The following is a 19,948-nucleotide window of genomic DNA, read 5'->3' as shown; positions in this document are numbered from 1 at the left end:
CTTCATGCGCAGTGAATAACTCGGCACTCTAAAGCACCCGAGAGCGTTTTTTTCGATGCCAACCTAACCAGAGTGACGGGAGCGGCACAATTCAGAAAAAGCGCTCAGCTCGCCGAGAAAATGCGATTTAAGCAATAAATTTAAAAATGCTTATAAAACATAAACCAAACGTTGGAGGTGGTCATTTCTTCATGCGCAGTGATAAACTCGGCACTCTAAAGCACCCGAGAGCGTTTTTTTCGATGCCAACCTAACCAGAGTGACGGGAGCGGCACAATTCAGAAAAAGTGCTCAGCTCGCCGAGAAAATGCGATTTAAGCAATAAAATTAAAAATGCTTTTAAAACATAAACCAAACGTTGGAGGTGGTCATTTCTTAATGCGCAGTAATAAACTCGGCACTCTAAAGCACCCGAGAGCGTTTTTTTCGATGCCAACCTAACCAGAGTGACGGGAGCGGCACAATTCAGAAAAAGTGCTCAGCTCGCCGAGAAAATGCGATTTAAGCAATAAAATTAAAAATGCTTATAAAACATAAACCAAACGTTGGAGGTGGTCATTTCTTAATGCGCAGTAATAAACTCGGCACTCTAAAGCACCCGAGAGCGGTTTTTTCGATGCCAACCTAACCAGAGTGACGGGAGCGGCACAATTCAGAAAAAGTGCTCAGCTCGCCGAGAAAATGCGATTTAAGCAATAAAATTAAAAATGCTTATTAAACATAAACCAAACGTTGGAGGTGGTCATTTCTTCATGCGCAGTGAATAACTCGGCACTCTAAAGCACCCGAGAGCGTTTTTTTCGATGCCAACCTAACCAGAGTGACGGGAGCGGCACAATTCAGAAAAAGCGCTCAGCTCGCCGAGAAAATGCGATTTAAGCAATAAAATTAAAAATGCTTATTAAACATAAACCAAACGTTGGAGGTGGTCATTTCTTCATGCGCAGTGAATAACTCGGCACTCTAAAGCACCCGAGAGCGTTTTTTTCGATGCCAACCTAACCAGAGTGACGGGAGCGGCACAATTCAGAAAAAGTGCTCAGCTCGCCGAGAAAATGCGATTTAAGCAATAAAATTAAAAATGCTTATAAAACATAAACCAAACGTTGAAGGTGGTCATTTCTTAATGCGCAGTAATAAACTCGGCACTCTAAAGCACCCGAGAGCGTTTTTTTCGATGCCAACCTAACCAGAGTGACGGGAGCGGCACAATTCAGAAAAAGTGCTCAGCTCGCCGAGAAAATGCGATTTAAGCAATAAAATTAAAAATGCTTATAAAACATAAACCAAACGTTGGAAGTGGTCATTTCTTCATGCGCAGTGATAAACTCGGCACTCTAAAGCACCCGAGAGCGTTTTTTTCGATGCCAACCTAACCAGAGTTACGGGAGCGGCACAATTCAGAAAAAGCGCTCAGCTCGCCGAGAAAATGCGATTTAAGCAATAAAATTAAAAATGCTTATAAAACATAAACCAAACGTTGGAGGTGGTCATTTCTTCATGCGCAGTGATAAACTCGGCACTCTAAAGCACCCGAGAGCGTTTTTTTCGATGCCAACCTAACCAGAGTGACGGGAGCGGCACAATTCAGAAAAAGCGCTCAGCTCGCCGAGAAAATGCGATTTAAGCAATAAAATTAAAAATGCTGTGGTGAATGGTCTTTGTTGTTTCGCTGGTCTCCAAAAAAACACTCAGTGGACGATGGCTGGTCCGGGTAAGGAAGCACTTCGGTGACACACGGCTGATTGGGAAAAGATTTATTCAACCGATGTCAAAGTGATGTCTCTCCAAAAGTTAGGGTGGCCCCAAGAGCAAAGATGTTTCAGCTCTTGACAGCACAGATGTTCGCCCCAAAAAGGCCCTCGCGCTTCTTGCTCTTGCCCCTTGCGCCCCTGCGCCTTGCGCGCCCCTTGCTCTTCGCGCTCTCCTCTTCGCGTTCTTGACCCCCTCTCTATCTGTTCTCCCCCATCATTTGTACCTCGTAAGACAACAGCTGCGGTCCGAGTCTCACTCTATTGGTTACTTCCGATGCCCTTAAAAGTGCATGGACAAAGGTATTCCTGGTCACGGACGAATGGCCCTTCCATATTCTAAGCACCTACACATTGCTGAAACTAGATCTTCTCTGTACCGCAAAAATAGCTTAGGGTCTTCTCACTGCTGCAAGGTCGCCATTTAAGGTGACATACAGTGACGCATAGAATCCAAAATTTACCTCATTCCCCCCTCCGGGACTTTATAAATGTCCCGAAAACGGTCCAAAAAGAGATGACATCGGTAAACATCCAAAAATCTTCACCCAACCAAATTTTCTGATCACGTCTACAATTTGGCCTATCTATACCTGCACAGCCTATATCACGCTCGAGGCATGCTACTTAAGGTTATTTTAACTAGGAAAGCTCAAACTACTTTGGTACCCAATTGCTCCCTGACAGCAATCTGAGGCCTCTCAGGAACCACAAATAAAGAAAATTGAAGTCCACATTATTCAAATGACGATAACCACCCCCCTTAGGTAATATCTCAATACCGTCGATAATTAACGAAGCAATGAATTTGGTGTGGTCCGTTAGAAACCTCAAAAAGTTGCCGGCCCTCCCTCGAGAAAAAACCATGCCAGTCTAATGACACGGAAAAAGAGGGAGGCCCTTTCTAACATCCTCAGTGATTCCTTCCACCTGGCGTCAGCCAGGTACAAGGAGTCTTGGCACATATCACAATCCACAAAACAGTATGAGCTCACAAAACAGAAGGAAAAGAAATGACAAGTTCACCGACCGCTAAACAGTCAAACTGCATTGTCAATGTTAACATGTGAAAAGTTAAATGAATAAGATAAAGTAATTGCAGCATGTAGTCATCAGATAAAGTACTGATTGATAAAATATTGACGCAATATCACAGCATACTGAAACGTTGAAGCGCCCTCAGTGTTGCCCCCCTTGCATATGTAAGTGCCTGTCGATGCAAAGTCCAGTCCACTGAATGCTCAGTAGTGAATTTGCCCCGGGATCACTGCTCAGGGCCTGCCGTCCATCCAAAATCTTTGTCCACTTCACCGTCCTCAGAGTCTCTTTCCAGGCCCCGGTCAGCGTCCACGGGGTCTGCAATAATCGGGAGCCACTGCCAGTATTTAACGATGACAACAGCACAAAACCTTGAGTTGCAATGAAAAAAGCAGCAATGCCCAGCGTAGGCCGGAAGTCCTCCCGGCCCCCTTCGGTCACCCCCAGTAGACGACATCTCCATAACCAGTCGTCTGCAAACTAAATCTTCTCTTTTGGGGTCGATTGGGGCACGGGGACGACTGGTGGTCGTCGTCTCATCGAAGTGCTCAGTAGAACCTCCGAGGCGTTCTCGGCATCTACTCCTATGATCCAGAGGCCCACGTGATTCCTGAAACAAACAAACAAACAAACAAACAAACAAACAAACAAACAAACAAACAAACAAACACTCCCCCTAGGAGTTATGAATAATCCCCCTTATTTCTCGTCGTGTTGTCAGTCTCGCAAGATCCCTCCTGTAGCAGAGTAACTTCTGCCTGTTCAAGTTAGTCTTTCCTGCTGCAGCTGTCCCTGTCTGAAGTCCTGTCAATCAGTCTTTGCAATTGCTTGTCCCAGTTCAAATCTTAATATTTACTCCAAATTTTCCTCTTTGATTCCAATTTTTTCTCAGTATTCTCAAATGGGCATCAGTCCTGTCAGTTCTGTTCACCCAATTTGTTTATGTACATTATCTTTGTCTCCCCTTCAAGTCATCTTACTGTTCAAATCAGTCGCCCCTTTGAATGAACCTGTAATCTTCCCAAAATGATTTAACTATTCAACTCTTTTCAACATTTGTTATGCAAATTAACCCTCTTAAAATGTGTTCTTAAATACTTTCCCTTCACTAGCAGCTTTAATGCATTCATATGTTAAGAAATTATCCCTATTGCTTGTTTCTGGTCCAGTTTCCTATTTTATTTAATTACCTTTGAAACATTTGTTGTCTATTGCGCTGCAGTCTAATCCCTATTAGCTGTATGATTTGTCATCATTCGTGCTTTTCCGTTGACACTTTAACCGTTACTGTCGCTAGATTGTTACCACGCTTTGCATCCATTCCAGATTGTTGTCTCCCAGTAACTCCTTTCCTTTCGAGCTGCTTCTTCTGCTCCTTCCATCACTGCCTGTTGAATTCTGGCACGTCCTGTTAAAGCCTCAAAAATAATTAAATCCGAAAAAACATTGAATGTCACAAATAGCTTTTATATCTACTTACTCATTTAAATGTAACTCCCCCCTCTGACACATTCACTCAATGTGTCATCAGGCATTCAAAATACGAACCAGCAAAACGTCCTACCGCATCATCATGTGCCTTGCAGCCAGTTTGTCGAACCTTTCACTCATCCAGAACCGTCATCCCCAAGTTCCTGAAAATTGACTGTTCACCTCACACTCGGCAACACAAACAAAAATCATCGCACTCCTGCCAGTGAGCATACAGCCCTGCTGACAGCGGACCCTTGTGCTCACAAAAAGTACACAGGCATCGAGTATCAAAATAAAACATAGACACACAACGAATCATGGCGCCCGGGGATTCTGTCCTGGAAATCCTCAATCATCACAAAAATCAAAAGGGTTAGGGTTAACATTTTCACGTGAATTCAATATAAACTCTCCAAGACTGCAATCGCCAACCTGCAAAATTATTACAAGTTATAAAACAGTCAGCAATCTGCTCCTTGGCTGGTGGTTGATGCTGCAATAAGTCAAGTGACGCACAGAAACAAAGCAAAGCTTGCACTTGCCACAAGCAAGCTTAAGTTTCAAATGTTTGGTTGTCATCCACATAGTCAGTCATCCCGTCGGGTGAGTCCAAGTCTGTCATGTCATATCGTCCATTGTCCTAGTGTTTGATATTAGTCCTGTCTTGTCCATTCGTGTTGCTGAAATGGGCCTTCTCCATGAACTAGTTTGTTGTTCATGGTGCCTCTGATTAACCATCAGCTGTTGGTTAAGGTTACAACTCATCACTCATCAAACTTGGGTGTTCCAGTCTCATGTGAGAGGAATCTTACCCTCAACTGTGACCCTTTCACCCCAACTCCAGAATACTTTGGCCTTTCACCCTGTACCAGACACACATACACATTCTTAACCACACAAGTGCCAATTCAGTCGCCTTCATCGCTCAGCTCTCATTCCACACCAAACAAATTTAGTATGTGTAAGTGAGTAGGCAATCAGTGAATATTGAAGGTAACACTTCATTTCTGGATGATCTTCTCGATTAAATATTTCATACAATCGTTCCTCACTTTTACCGTAAAACTGTCAATTAAATGCCTAACAAATTCAGTTATTTCTACTGCTGAGCCTGTTCAAGGGTGAGCATGGGGAAAGAAGCAGCCTCAGATGGTCCTTAAATAATTTTATCCTAATCAATCATTCTGATCGAACCGCTGGGTAAAGATACTCAAAAGGGTCCCTCCGACAGTCTACTCCCCTATGGTGTTTTCACTTTGCCTTGTCAATGCATTTGTTATTTGAGTCCTATCACGTTTGTCATCTCGTTAACTGTCATTTTGTGTGACTCTTATGCCGCATTATTCTTAACCGTCAAAAGTTTCCATGGCTGTTATTCCTTGAACTTATCGGACTTTCTGACACCAGAATTCCCCGTTAGGTGTAATTAACTTCTAATTTTATTAATTAATAATAATCAGGTCCATTGAAAAATCTAGCCACCTCTTGACTGCCTCCTATTGGGTCCTAATGTCCTATTTTCATCTCCAATTTGTCAATGACTCTATGTCTAATTGTTAAGCTGGATGGACTAAATGTGATCCTAGTCTTATTTCATACAATTTAGCCTATCTGTTTTATCCAAATTTATCCTCTGATTATGATGCTTTCCCTTTTTCTGTAACACTACACCTTTTGTTCCTGATTTATTTATTTATCTTTTATCAAGACTCCTCAGTTGTGTCAAGTTCAGTGCCCAAGCAAGCTTCCATTCACTTTGACCCAAGCTCACCAAGTATTGATTACGCCCCAGCAAGGAGTCCAGTTCGCTTGTTGCACATTTCAGGTCTCATGGTTCTTTCGCCGCACCTCATTGTCAAGTTGTTGTCTTTAGTTGTAGCCTCAGAGCCAACTCATTCCTCACTTTCGGATGAGTCCATTTTCAACTGAGTCCATTCACATCTTGTAAGTTTCTTCACTCTCGCCTCAGAGGATGTCGTTTTCCTCCGTTGTGCTCCCCCCAAGCACAAATATAGTCCTTCTTTGCTCTTGCAAAAGGTCAAAGGTGCCTCAGAGCCATGCACCGTTTTCTTGTTGTTCTCAGCTGTCGGTGGAGTCTCGGGATCGAGTTTCAGGGTCACTGCTGGATACTGGAAAAGACAGACTGGGAAACCAAACTTAAATATCGTCTTCCAATTAGCCATTAATTACCTAGTACCTTTTGTTAATCAAACTTCCAATTCTCCTATTAACAAGAATTTAATATATTTGAGAAAAACGTTGCCTTTCCTTCATGAGCTCTCGGCTGTATTGTGATGGACCTTATTTGAACAATTTTAAAGTGGCAGATTACCCCAAACTTAAAATTGCAAGTCTTAACTGTGGTTTCTCTCAATTATACTGTGATTTCCAGAAGATCATCCTAATTTCAGGCTACATTCTATTGTTTGTTTTCCTGCCTTTGATTTTATGCAATCCTCTCTATCATCTTTTCACCTTTCCTGATTTGAGCCTTTAATTTCAGATAAAGTTTCCCAATTTTGCGTACAGAATGTACATTATTCATAATTAAGTCATGTTCCAAACATTGCATCCTCTCTGGTCTGACCTCAGTATTATTGGTGTTATGCTCACTTACCGATATTACTGGACTATCTTGAATTTTTAATTCTCCGCCACTACATCGAAGGCCATTTCTCAGCTGTTCACTTTTCCCATGCTCCAGTTAGGCTCTATTATTCGAATCTAGAATGTGATTTTCATTTGAGTTTCTTACTTTTGGACTTCTAAAATGGTCTTATCGCTAATTTATTTGTACCGAGCATATTTTTACAAGAATATTAAAAGAACCAACAGATTACTACCAAATCCAATCTCTCCTCGTTGGCATCTCCTCCTCTATTTTGAACTTGCTGCTTTTGACCTGTGCGTCTTGTTACAGTGGGCAATGGTCAGCCTTGTCGGGCCAACGCAATTTACGAGCAGGCTCTCCATGCATACAATTCAGTCCTATGTCTAAATCCAGAAAATTCCTTTAATTCCAGCTGCTGCTGTGCAAGTGAGGACTTGATACCGCTCTTGTTCTCATAAATTAGTGTTGACCGGTTGAGTTTTCTTTAGACACTCAATTCACCTATATTTGTGTTGTAGTGGTTAGCCCTCGCATGCTCCTACTCCACCTGTTAGACGGCTGTTAAACATTAATTCTAAGTTCATGCTGTGTCTCTATGTCCTCCATGAGACAACGGATGTATCCGCCGTCTCAGGTTTTTTATGTAACAGAAAATCTGAAGTATTGAGGAGAGCCCCAAAGAAACGAGTATCAATAATTTGTTTTCAATTTTGTCATCCTTTCAGCAATTTAAATTAATAAGTTGAGCTTTTCGTCAGATCCAATTTCCTATTCCTCTCAGAATGCTAAAAGGAGCGTCAGCTGGCCTTAGAGGGGTCCCCCATTATTTACGAGGGGGCCACACTCTTCTGCCACCGCTTGCTGTCGTCCCAGCATGTTTTTCTTTGGATACATCTATATTGGTGTCGTATTGGTTAACACACGCATGCTCCTATTTCTCCAGTTGGTCATGCATTCTTTTGCTCCTTTAGCATTCCGTCTTCCACCATTCTATCATAGTTACTCTCGCTGCTGGCCACGCAGGCCCCTAAAATGGGCACAACTCCAGCCGTTCGCACCGCCCCGACGTCACCCGCGCGGGGAGGGGCCAGCCTGAAACACAGTGGGCAGGTACAGGTTGGCCACCCTGCCGCCCAGAGGGCCGGATCCCCCTCCCCGCGCGTGCAGCGCAGGCGGGCACGCGCCCAAAGAAACGAGAGCACACCATCCTTATCCGTTCCTTTTGCTGCTTCTACAAGCACACGCTCACACCCATGCGCGCTCATGAGCATAACCACACACACACGCACGCACTCACGAGTACGCACGCACACACACCCATTTACACACGCACGCACACACACGTACTTACGGACACGCGCGCACTCACACAAACACGCACGCACACACCCCTACACACACACTTACGGGGCCCAACAAGTACACACATCAAGCGTCCATTCATTCGGAAGCTCAAACAGACAACATTAAGCTGACAGAGTTCACAAAGATTACACACGGACACAAAAGACATACAACGGGATTCGAATCCATTCCACATTTTGCTTCTTTCCAACTGCTGTTGAGCAGTTTGGTCATTTTAACTGTCATCAGAGCAGATGCACTGACAAATACGCACGTCTTACTTAACTTTTGTGTCGTTTCGTTTCGTTCCTAATAGCGCTGTATATCTCCCCTTTATTCTGCAGAATTTAACTTAAGTGTGCACACAAATTACTTTTTATATCACTACTAAACCCCCCAGAGGCCTCTTTTCCACGTTTTCCATTTTTCACACAGCAGCCGCACAAAACCTTCGTCCAATAGCGGTTTTGTCGCCGGCTCAAATTTATCAAACTTTGACAGACGTGCATGCTATTACAGTGCGCCTCGACAAATCGGGATCGGACCGTTGCCGCGATAACGCACCAGCTACCTCGGTATTCAAAAATGACAGCCCACCGGGTTTACCTATTCATTTCCTTGCACCAGCGTTTAAATCGAGGAGCCTTGTAACCCCCACACACTTCTAATTCGATCAGTGTCCAAACGGCGTGGCTTACGCGCGCTTTATTTTCCTCGGTACCCTTAAAATCTGACCGGATCTCGGCACCCATAACTGGGTCTGACCGGACCACTTCGGCACCCTTAAAAAAGGGTCTGACCGGGTCACTTCCACATTCATGCTCACAGTTACGGATGCCAAGGCTGCGCACTTTTCCTATTTGCCAAACGCGGTCAGCGCAAGCCTCCCTTTTTTGTCGGACTTTTGACGGAGACTAACCCAGCCATCGAAACTCTCCACAGGTGCGCACTTGGCCCGTACGGCCACTGAGTGCGACTGCAGTGTCTCGGCTTTTCCAGGAACTGCATCTGGGGCGGGTCGTTTCCTGTCGCAACAGTGTTCAATCGTATCTGTGTTTTCGCCTCATTCACACAGCTAAAATTTCTATCCTCCATCGGATCTGTCGCCAAACTAAAGTCCACGTTTTATGGGACTTTCTACCATTCTTTTATTGTGACGGTCAACAGCGATGTCCCTGACAACCTGTCCCGTCACGAGCCACACTACTTCGGGCTTTTTTCTTTTTCATCATTCATCATTCTCACCAGACATGTCACTCACTCCACTGTGCACATTCCCCATTAAGTTTTAAGTTACTGTTCACTTTTTATTTCTTATTTTTTATTTATTTTCTATTTTTTATTTTATTTTTCCTTTGCTGCTTCTATTTGGGGCCACTCCCCCTTCGAAAGTCGAATTATGACGACTTTTTAACTGGGAGAGACAACTTACTCCCGAGACAGCTCATGGCCACATCAGATTCGGTTGTAACTGCCCCCCTCAAGGGGCCGACCCCCCACCTGTCCAAGAACCGAGCATATCGCGGCAACTGCGGGCGAAGCATCTCACCTTAATGACAGCCGCTGGTCGACCGCTGGATTCTCGCTCAGGAAGGGGGCGCGAATTCCCCGGGGGAACACGAATCCTGTTCGTGACGCCAAAAATGTGGTGAATGGTCTTTGTTGTTTCGCTGGTCTCCAAAAAAACACTCAGTGGACGATGGCTGGTCCGGGTAAGGAAGCACTTCGGTGACACACGGCTGATTGGGAAAAGATTTATTCAACCGATGTCAAAGTGATGTCTCTCCAAAAGTTAGGGTGGCCCCAAGAGCAAAGATGTTTCAGCTCTTGACAGCACAGATGTTCGCCCCAAAAAGGCCCTCGCGCTTCTTGCTCTTGCCCCTTGCGCCCCTGCGCCTTGCGCGCCCCTTGCTCTTCGCGCTCTCCTCTTCGCGTTCTTGACCCCCTCTCTATCTGTTCTCCCCCATCATTTGTACCTCGTAAGACAACAGCTGCGGTCCGAGTCTCACTCTATTGGTTACTTCCGATGCCCTTAAAAGTGCATGGACAAAGGTATTCCTGGTCACGGACGAATGGCCCTTCCATATTCTAAGCACCTACACATTGCTGAAACTAGATCTTCTCTGTACCGCAAAAATAGCTTAGGGTCTTCTCACTGCTGCAAGGTCGCCATTTAAGGTGACATACAGTGACGCATAGAATCCAAAATTTACCTCAATGCTTATAAAACATAAACCAAACGTTGGAGGTGGTCATTTCTTCATGCGCAGTGATAAACTCGGCACTCTAAAGCACCCGAGAGCGTTTTTTTCGATGCCAACCTAACCAGAGTGACGGGAGCGGCACAATTCAGAAAAAGTGCTCACCTCGCCGAGAAAATGCGATTTAAGCAATAAAATTAAAAATGCTTATAAAACATAAACCAAACGTTGGCGGTGGTCATTTCCTAATGCGCAGTAATAAACTCGGCACTCTAAAGCACCCGAGAGCGTTTTTTTCGATGCCAACCTAACCAGAGTGACGGGAGCGGCACAATTCAGAAAAAGTGCTCAGCTCGCCGAGAAAATGCGATTTAAGCAATAAAATTAAAAATGCTTATAAAACATAAACCAAACGTTGGAGGTGGTCATTTCTTAATGCGCAGTAATAAACTCGGCACTCTAAAGCACCCGAGAGCGTTTTTTTCGATGCCAACCTAACCAGAGTGACTTGAGCGGCACAATTCAGAAAAAGCGCTCAGCTCGCCGAGAAAATGCGATTTAAGCAATAAAATTAAAAATGCTTATAAAACATAAACCAAACGTTGGAGGTGGTCATTTCTTCGTGCGCAGTGAATAACTCGGCACTCTAAAGCACCCGAGAGCGTTTTTTTCGATGCCAACCTAACCAGAGTGACGGGAGCGGCACAATTCAGAAAAAGTGCTCAGCTCGCCGAGAAAATGCGATTTAAGCAATAAAATTAAAAATGCTTATAAAACATAAACCAAACGTTGGAGGTGGTCATTTCTTAATGCGCAGTAATAAACTCGGCACTCTAAAGCACCCGAGAGCGTTTTTTTCGATGCCAACCTAACCAGAGTGACGGGAGCGGCACAATTCAGAAAAAGTGCTCAGCTCGCCGAGAAAATGCGATTTAAGCAATAAAATTAAAAATGCTTATTAAACATAAACCAAACGTTGGAGGTGGTCATTTCTTCATGCGCAGTCAATAACTCGGCACTCTAAAGCACCCGAGAGCGTTTTTTTCGATGCCAACCTAACCAGAGTGACGGGAGCGGCACAATTCAGAAAAAGCGCTCAGCTCGCCGAGAAAATGCGATTTAAGCAATAAAATTAAAAATGCTTATAAAACATAAACCAAACGTTGGAGGTGGTCATTTCTTAATGCGCAGTAATAAACTCGGCACTCTAAAGCACCCGAGAGCGTTTTTTTCGATGCCAACCTAACCAGAGTGACGGGAGCGGCACAATTCAGAAAAAGTGCTCAGCTCGCCGAGAAAATGCGATTTAAGCAATAAAATTAAAAATGCTTATTAAACATAAACCAAACGTTGGAGGTGGTCATTTCTTCATGCGCAGTGAATAACTCGGCACTCTAAAGCACCCGAGAGCGTTTTTTTCGATGCCAACCTAACCAGAGTGACGGGAGCGGCACAATTCAGAAAAAGCGCTCAGCTCGCCGAGAAAATGCGATTTAAGCAATAAAATTAAAAATGCTTATTAAACATAAACCAAACGTTGGAGGTGGTCATTTCTTCATGCGCAGTGAATAACTCGGCACTCTAAAGCACCCGAGAGCGTTTTTTTCGATGCCAACCTAACCAGAGTGACGGGAGCGGCACAATTCAGAAAAAGCGCTCAGCTCGCCGAGAAAATGCGATTTAAGCAATAAAATTAAAAATGCTTATAAAACATAAACCAAACGTTGGAGGTGGTCATTTCTTCATGCGCAGTGATAAACTCGGCACTCTAAAGCACCCGAGAGCGTTTTTTTCGATGCCAACCTAACCAGAGTGACGGGAGCGGCACAATTCAGAAAAAGTGCTCAGCTCGCCGAGAAAATGCGATTTAAGCAATAAAATTAAAAATGCTTATAAAACATAAACCAAACGTTGGAGGTGGTCATTTCTTCATGCGCAGTGAATAACTCGGCACTCTAAAGCACCCGAGAGCGTTTTTTTCGATGCCAACCTAACCAGAGTGACGGGAGCGGCACAATTCAGAAAAAGTGCTCAGCTCGCCGAGAAAATGCGATTTAAGCAATAAAATTAAAAATGCTTATAAAACATAAACCAAACGTTGGAGGTGGTCATTTCTTAATGCGCAGTAATAAACTCGGCACTCTAAAGCACCCGAGAGCGTTTTTTTCGATGCCAACCTAACCAGAGTGACGGGAGCGGCACAATTCAGAAAAAGTGCTCAGCTCGCCGAGAAAATGCGATTTAAGCAATAAAATTAAAAATGCTTATAAAACATAAACCAAACGTTGGAAGTGGTCATTTCTTCATGCGCAGTGAATAACTCGGCACTCTAAAGCACCCGAGAGCGTTTTTTTCGATGCCAACCTAACCAGAGTGACGGGAGAGGCACAATTCAGAAAAAGCGCTCAGCTCGCCGAGAAAATGCGATTTAAGCAATAAAATTAAAAATGCTTATAAAACATAAACCAAACGTTGGAGGTGGTCATTTCTTCATGCGCAGTGATAAACTCGGCACTCTAAAGCACCCGAGAGCGTTTTTTTCGATGCCAACCTAACCAGAGTGACGGGAGCGGCACAATTCAGAAAAAGTGCTCAGCTCGCCGAGAAAATGCGATTCAAGCAATAAAATTAAAAATGCTTATTAAACATAAACCAAACGTTGGAGGTGGTCACTTCTTCATGCACAGTGAATAACTCGGCACTCTAAAGCACCCGAGAGCGTTTTTTTCGATGCCAACCTAACCAGAGTGACGGGAGCGGCACAATTCAGAAAAAGCGCTCAGCTCGCCGAGAAAATGCGATTTAAGCAATAAAATTAAAAATGCTTATAAAACATAAACCAAACGTTGGAGGTGGTCATTTCTTCATGCGCAGTGATAAACTCGGCACTCTAAAGCACCCGAGAGCGTTTTTTTCGATGCCAACCTAACCAGAGTGACGGGAGCGGCACAATTCAGAAAAAGTGCTCAGCTCGCCGAGAAAATGCGATTTAAGCAATAAAATTAAAAATGCTTATAAAACATAAACCAAACGTTGGAGGTGGTCATTTCTTCATGCGCAGTGATAAACTCGGCACTCTAAAGCACCCGAGAGCGTTTTTTTCGATGCCAACCTAACCAGAGTGACGGGAGCGGCACAATTCAGAAAAAGTGCTCAGCTCGCCGAGAAAATGCGATTTAAGCAATAAAATTAAAAATGCTTATAAAACATAAACCAAACGTTGGAGGTGGTCATTTCTTAATGCGCAGTAATAAACTCGGCACTCTAAAGCACCCGAGAGCGTTTTTTTCGATGCCAACCTAACCAGAGTGACGGGAGCGGCACAATTCAGAAAAAGTGCTCAGCTCGCCGAGAAAATGCGATTTAAGCAATAAAATTAAAAATGCTTATAAAACATAAACCAAACGTTGGAGGTGGTCATTTCTTAATGCGCAGTAATAAACTCGGCACTCTAAAGCACCCGAGAGCGTTTTTTTCGATGCCAACCTAACCAGAGAGACGGGAGCGGCACAATTCAGAAAAAGTGCTCAGCTCGCCGAGAAAATGCGATTTAAGCAATAAAATTAAAAATGCTTATAAAACATAAACCAAACGTTGGAGGTGGTCATTTCTTAATGCGCAGTAATAAACTCGGCACTCTAAAGCACCCGAGAGCGTTTTTTTCGATGCCAACCTAACCAGAGTGACGGGAGCGGCACAATTCAGAAAAAGTGCTCAGCTCGCCGAGAAAATGCGATTTAAGCAATAAAATTAAAAATGCTTATTAAACATAAACCAAACGTTGGAGGTGGTCATTTCTTCATGCGCAGTGAATAACTCGGCACTCTAAAGCACCCGATAGCGTTTTTTTCGATGCCAACCTAACCAGAGTGACGGGAGCGGCACAATTCAGAAAAAGTGCTCAGCTCGCCGAGAAAATGCGATTTAAGCAATAAAATTAAAAATGCTTATAAAACATAAACCAAACGTTGGAGGTGGTCATTTCTTAATGCGCAGTAATAAACTCGGCACTCTAAAGCACCCGAGAGCGTTTTTTTCGATGCCAACCTAACCAGAGTGACGGGAGCGGCACAATTCAGAAAAAGTGCTCAGCTCGCCGAGAAAATGCGATTTAAGCAATAAAATTAAAAATGCTTATAAAACATAAACCAAACGTTGGAGGTGGTCATTTCTTAATGCGCAGTAATAAACTCGGCACTCTAAAGCACCCGAGAGCGTTTTTTTCGATGCCAACCTAACCAGAGTGACGGGAGCGGCACAATTCAGAAAAAGTGCTCAGCTCGCCGAGAAAATGCGATTTAAGCAATAAAATTAAAAATGCTTATAAAACATAAACCAAACGTTGGAGGTGGTCATTTCTTAATGCGCAGTAATAAACTCGGCACTCTAAAGCACCCGAGAGCGTTTTTTTCGATGCCAACCTAACCAGAGTGACGGGAGCGGCACAATTCAGAAAAAGCGCTCAGCTCGCCGAGAAAATGCGATTTAAGCAATAAAATTAAAAATGCTTATAAAACATAAACCAAACGTTGGAGGTGGTCATTTCCTAATGCGCAGTAATAAACTCGGCACTCTAAAGCACCCGAGAGCGTTTTTTTCGATGCCAACCTAACCAGAGTGACGGGAGCGGCACAATTCAGAAAAAGTGCTCAGCTCGCCGAGAAAATGCGATTTAAGCAATAAAATTAAAAATGCTTATTAAACATAAACCAAACGTTGGAGGTGGTCATTTCTTCATGCGCAGTGAATAACTCGGCACTCTAAAGCACCCGAGAGCGTTTTTTTCGATGCCAACCTAACCAGAGTGACGGGAGCGGCACAATTCAGAAAAAGCGCTCAGCTCGCCGAGAAAATGCGATTTAAGCAATAAAATTAAAAATGCTTATTAAACATAAACCAAACATTGGAGGTGGTCATTTCTTCATGCGCAGTGAATAACTCGGCACTCTAAAGCACCCGAGAGCGTTTTTTTCGATGCCAACCTAACCAGAGTGACGGGAGCGGCACAATTCAGAAAAAGCGCTCAGCTCGCCGAGAAAATGCGATTTAAGCAATAAAATTAAAAATGCTTATAAAACATAAACCAAACGTTGGAGGTGGTCATTTCTTCATGCGCAGTGATAAACTCGGCACTCTAAAGCACCCGAGAGCGTTTTTTTCTATGCCAACCTAACCAGAGTGACGGGAGCGGCACAATTCAGAAAAAGTGCTCAGCTCGCCGAGAAAATGCGATTTAAGCAATAAAATTAAAAATGCTTATAAAACATAAACCAAACGTTGGAGGTGGTCATTTCTTCATGCGCAGTGATAAACTCGGCACTCTAAAGCACCCGAGAGCGTTTTTTTCGATGCCAACCTAACCAGAGTGACGGGAGCGGCACAATTCAGAAAAAGCGCTCAGCTCGCCGAGAAAATGCGATTTAAGCAATAAAATTAAAAATGCTTATAAAACATAAACCAAACGTTGGAGGTGGTCATTTCTTCGTGCGCAGTGAATAACTCGGCACTCTAAAGCACCCGAGAGCGTTTTTTTCGATGCCAACCTAACCAGAGTGACGGGAGCGGCACAATTCAGAAAAAGCGCTCAGCTCGCCGAGAAAATGCGATTTAAGCAATAAAATTAAAAATGCTTATAAAACATAAACCAAACGTTGGAGGTGGTCATTTCTTATGCGCAGTGATAAACTCGGCACTCTAAAGCACCCGAGAGCGTTTTTTTCGATGCCAACCTAACCAGAGTGACGGGAGCGGCACAATTCAGAAAAAGTGCTCAGCTCGCCGAGAAAATGCGATTTAAGCAATAAAATTAAAAATGCTTATAAAACATAAACCAAACGTTGGAGGTGGTCATTTCTTCATGCGCAGTGAATAACTCGGCACTCTAAAGCACCCGAGAGCGTTTTTTTCGATGCCAACCTAACCAGAGTGACGGGAGCGGCACAATTCAGAAAAAGTGCTCAGCTCGCCGAGAAAATGCGATTTAAGCAATAAAATAAAAAATGCTTATAAAACATAAACCAAACGTTGGAGGTGGTCATTTCTTCATGCGCAGTAATAAACTCGGCACTCTAAAGCACCCGAGAGCGTTTTTTTCGATGCCAACCTAACCAGAGTGACGGGAGCGGCACAATTCAGAAAAAGTGCTCAGCTCGCCGAGAAAATGCGATTTAAGCAATAAAATTAAAAATGCTTATAAAACATAAACCAAACGTTGGAAGTGGTCATTTCTTCATGCGCAGTGAATAACTCGGCACTCTAAAGCACCCGTGAGCGTTTTTTTCGATGCCAACCTAACCAGAGTGACGGGAGCGGCACAATTCAGAAAAAGTGCTCAGCTCGCCGAGAAAATGCGATTTAAGCAATAAAATTAAAAATGCTTATAAAACATAAACCAAACGTTGGAGGTGGTCATTTCTTAATGCGCAGTAATAAACTCGGCACTCTAAAGCACCCGAGAGCGTTTTTTTCTATGCCAACCTAACCAGAGTGACGGGAGCGGCACAATTCAGAAAAAGCGCTCAGCTCGCCGAGAAAATGCGATTTAAGCAATAAAATTAAAAATGCTTATAAAACATAAACCAAACGTTGGAGGTGGTCATTTCTTAATGCGCAGTAATAAACTCGGCACTCTAAAGCACCCGAGAGCGTTTTTTTCGATGCCAACCTAACCAGAGTGACGGGAGCGGCACAATTCAGAAAAAGTGCTCAGCTCGCCGAGAAAATGCGATTTAAGCAATAAAATTAAAAATGCTTATAAAACATAAACCAAACGTTGGAGGTGGTCATTTCTTAATGCGCAGTAATAAACTCGGCACTCTAAAGCACCCGAGAGCGTTTTTTTCGATGCCAACCTAACCAGAGTGACGGGAGCGGCACAATTCAGAAAAAGTGCTCAGCTCGCCGAGAAAATGCGATTTAAGCAATAAAATTAAAAATGCTTATTAAACATAAACCAAACGTTGGAGGTGGTCATTTCTTCATGCGCAGTCAATAACTCGGCACTCTAAAGCACCCGAGAGCGTTTTTTTCGATGCCAACCTAACCAGAGTGACGGGAGCGGCACAATTCAGAAAAAGCGCTCAGCTCGCCGAGAAAATGCGATTTAAGCAATAAAATTAAAAATGCTTATAAAACATAAACCAAACGTTGGAGGTGGTCATTTCTTAATGCGCAGTAATAAACTCGGCACTCTAAAGCACCCGAGAGCGTTTTTTTCGATGCCAACCTAACCAGAGTGACGGGAGCGGCACAATTCAGAAAAAGTGCTCAGCTCGCCGAGAAAATGCGATTTAAGCAATAAAATTAAAAATGCTTATTAAACATAAACCAAACGTTGGAGGTGGTCATTTCTTCATGCGCAGTGAATAACTCGGCACTCTAAAGCACCCGAGAGCGTTTTTTTCGATGCCAACCTAACCAGAGTGACGGGAGCGGCACAATTCAGAAAAAGCGCTCAGCTCGCCGAGAAAATGCGATTTAAGCAATAAAATTAAAAATGCTTATTAAACATAAACCAAACGTTGGAGGTGGTCATTTCTTCATGCGCAGTGAATAACTCGGCACTCTAAAGCACCCGAGAGCGTTTTTTTCGATGCCAACCTAACCAGAGTGACGGGAGCGGCACAATTCAGAAAAAGCGCTCAGCTCGCCGAGAAAATGCGATTTAAGCAATAAAATTAAAAATGCTTATAAAACATAAACCAAACGTTGGAGGTGGTCATTTCTTCATGCGCAGTGATAAACTCGGCACTCTAAAGCACCCGAGAGCGTTTTTTTCGATGCCAACCTAACCAGAGTGACGGGAGCGGCACAATTCAGAAAAAGTGCTCAGCTCGCCGAGAAAATGCGATTTAAGCAATAAAATTAAAAATGCTTATAAAACATAAACCAAACGTTGGAGGTGGTCATTTCTTCATGCGCAGTGAATAACTCGGCACTCTAAAGCACCCGAGAGCGTTTTTTTCGATGCCAACCTAACCAGAGTGACGGGAGCGGCACAATTCAGAAAAAGTGCTCAGCTCGCCGAGAAAATGCGATTTAAGCAATAAAATTAAAAATGCTTATTAAACATAAACCAAACGTTGGAGGTGGTCATTTCTTCATGCGCAGTGAATAACTCGGCACTCTAAAGCACCCGATAGCGTTTTTTTCGATGCCAACCTAACCAGAGTGACGGGAGCGGCACAATTCAGAAAAAGTGCTCAGCTCGCCGAGAAAATGCGATTTAAGCAATAAAATTAAAAATGCTTATAAAACATAAACCAAACGTTGGAGGTGGTCATTTCTTAATGCGCAGTAATAAACTCGGCACTCTAAAGCACCCGAGAGCGTTTTTTTCGATGCCAACCTATACCAGAGTGACGGGAGCGGCACAATTCAGAAAAAGTGCTCAGCTCGCCGAGAAAATGCGATTTAAGCAATAAAATTAAAAATGCTTATAAAACATAAACCAAACGTTGGAGGTGGTCATTTCTTAATGCGCAGTAATAAACTCGGCACTCTAAAGCACCCGAGAGCGTTTTTTTCGATGCCAACCTAACCAGAGTGACGGGAGCGGCACAATTCAGAAAAAGCGCTCAGCTCGCCGAGAAAATGCGATTTAAGCAATAAAATTAAAAATGCTTATAAAACATAAACCAAACGTTGGAGGTGGTCATTTCCTAATGCGCAGTAATAAACTCGGCACTCTAAAGCACCCGAGAGCGTTTTTTTCGATGCCAACCTAACCAGAGTGACGGGAGCGGCACAATTCAGAAAAAGTGCTCAGCTCGCCGAGAAAATGCGATTTAAGCAATAAAATTAAAAATGCTTATTAAACATAAACCAAACGTTGGAGGTGGTCATTTCTTCATGCGCAGTGAATAACTCGGCACTCTAAAGCACCCGAGAGCGTTTTTTTCGATGCCAACCTAACCAGAGTGACGGGAGCGGCACAATTCAGAAAAAGCGCTCAGCTCGCCGAGAAAATGCGATTTAAGCAATAAAATTAAAAATGCTTATTAAACATAAACCAAACATTGGAGGTGGTCATTTCTTCATGCGCAGTGAATAACTCGGCACTCTAAAGCACCCGAGAGCGTTTTTTTCGATGCCAACCTAACCAGAGTGACGGGAGCGGCACAATTCAGAAAAAGCGCTCAGCTCGCCGAGAAAATGCGATTTAAGCAATAAAATTAAAAATGCTTATAAAACATAAACCAAACGTTGGAGGTGGTCATTTCTTCATGCGCAGTGATAAACTCGGCACTCTAAAGCACCCGAGAGCGTTTTTTTCTATGCCAACCTAACCAGAGTGACGGGAGCGGCACAATTCAGAAAAAGTGCTCAGCTCGCCGAGAAAATGCGATTTAAGCAATAAAATTAAAAATGCTTATAAAACATAAACCAAACGTTGGAGGTGGTCATTTCTTCATGCGCAGTGATAAACTCGGCACTCTAAAGCACCCGAGAGCGTTTTTTTCGATGCCAACCTAACCAGAGTGACGGGAGCGGCACAATTCAGAAAAAGCGCTCAGCTCGCCGAGAAAATG

This window comes from Syngnathus typhle, linkage group LG4 (genome assembly GCF_033458585.1).
Source record: "Syngnathus typhle isolate RoL2023-S1 ecotype Sweden linkage group LG4, RoL_Styp_1.0, whole genome shotgun sequence".
In the NCBI taxonomy this organism is placed as follows: Eukaryota; Metazoa; Chordata; class Actinopteri; order Syngnathiformes; family Syngnathidae; genus Syngnathus; species Syngnathus typhle.
Note: the sequence above shows the minus strand (reverse complement) of the source record.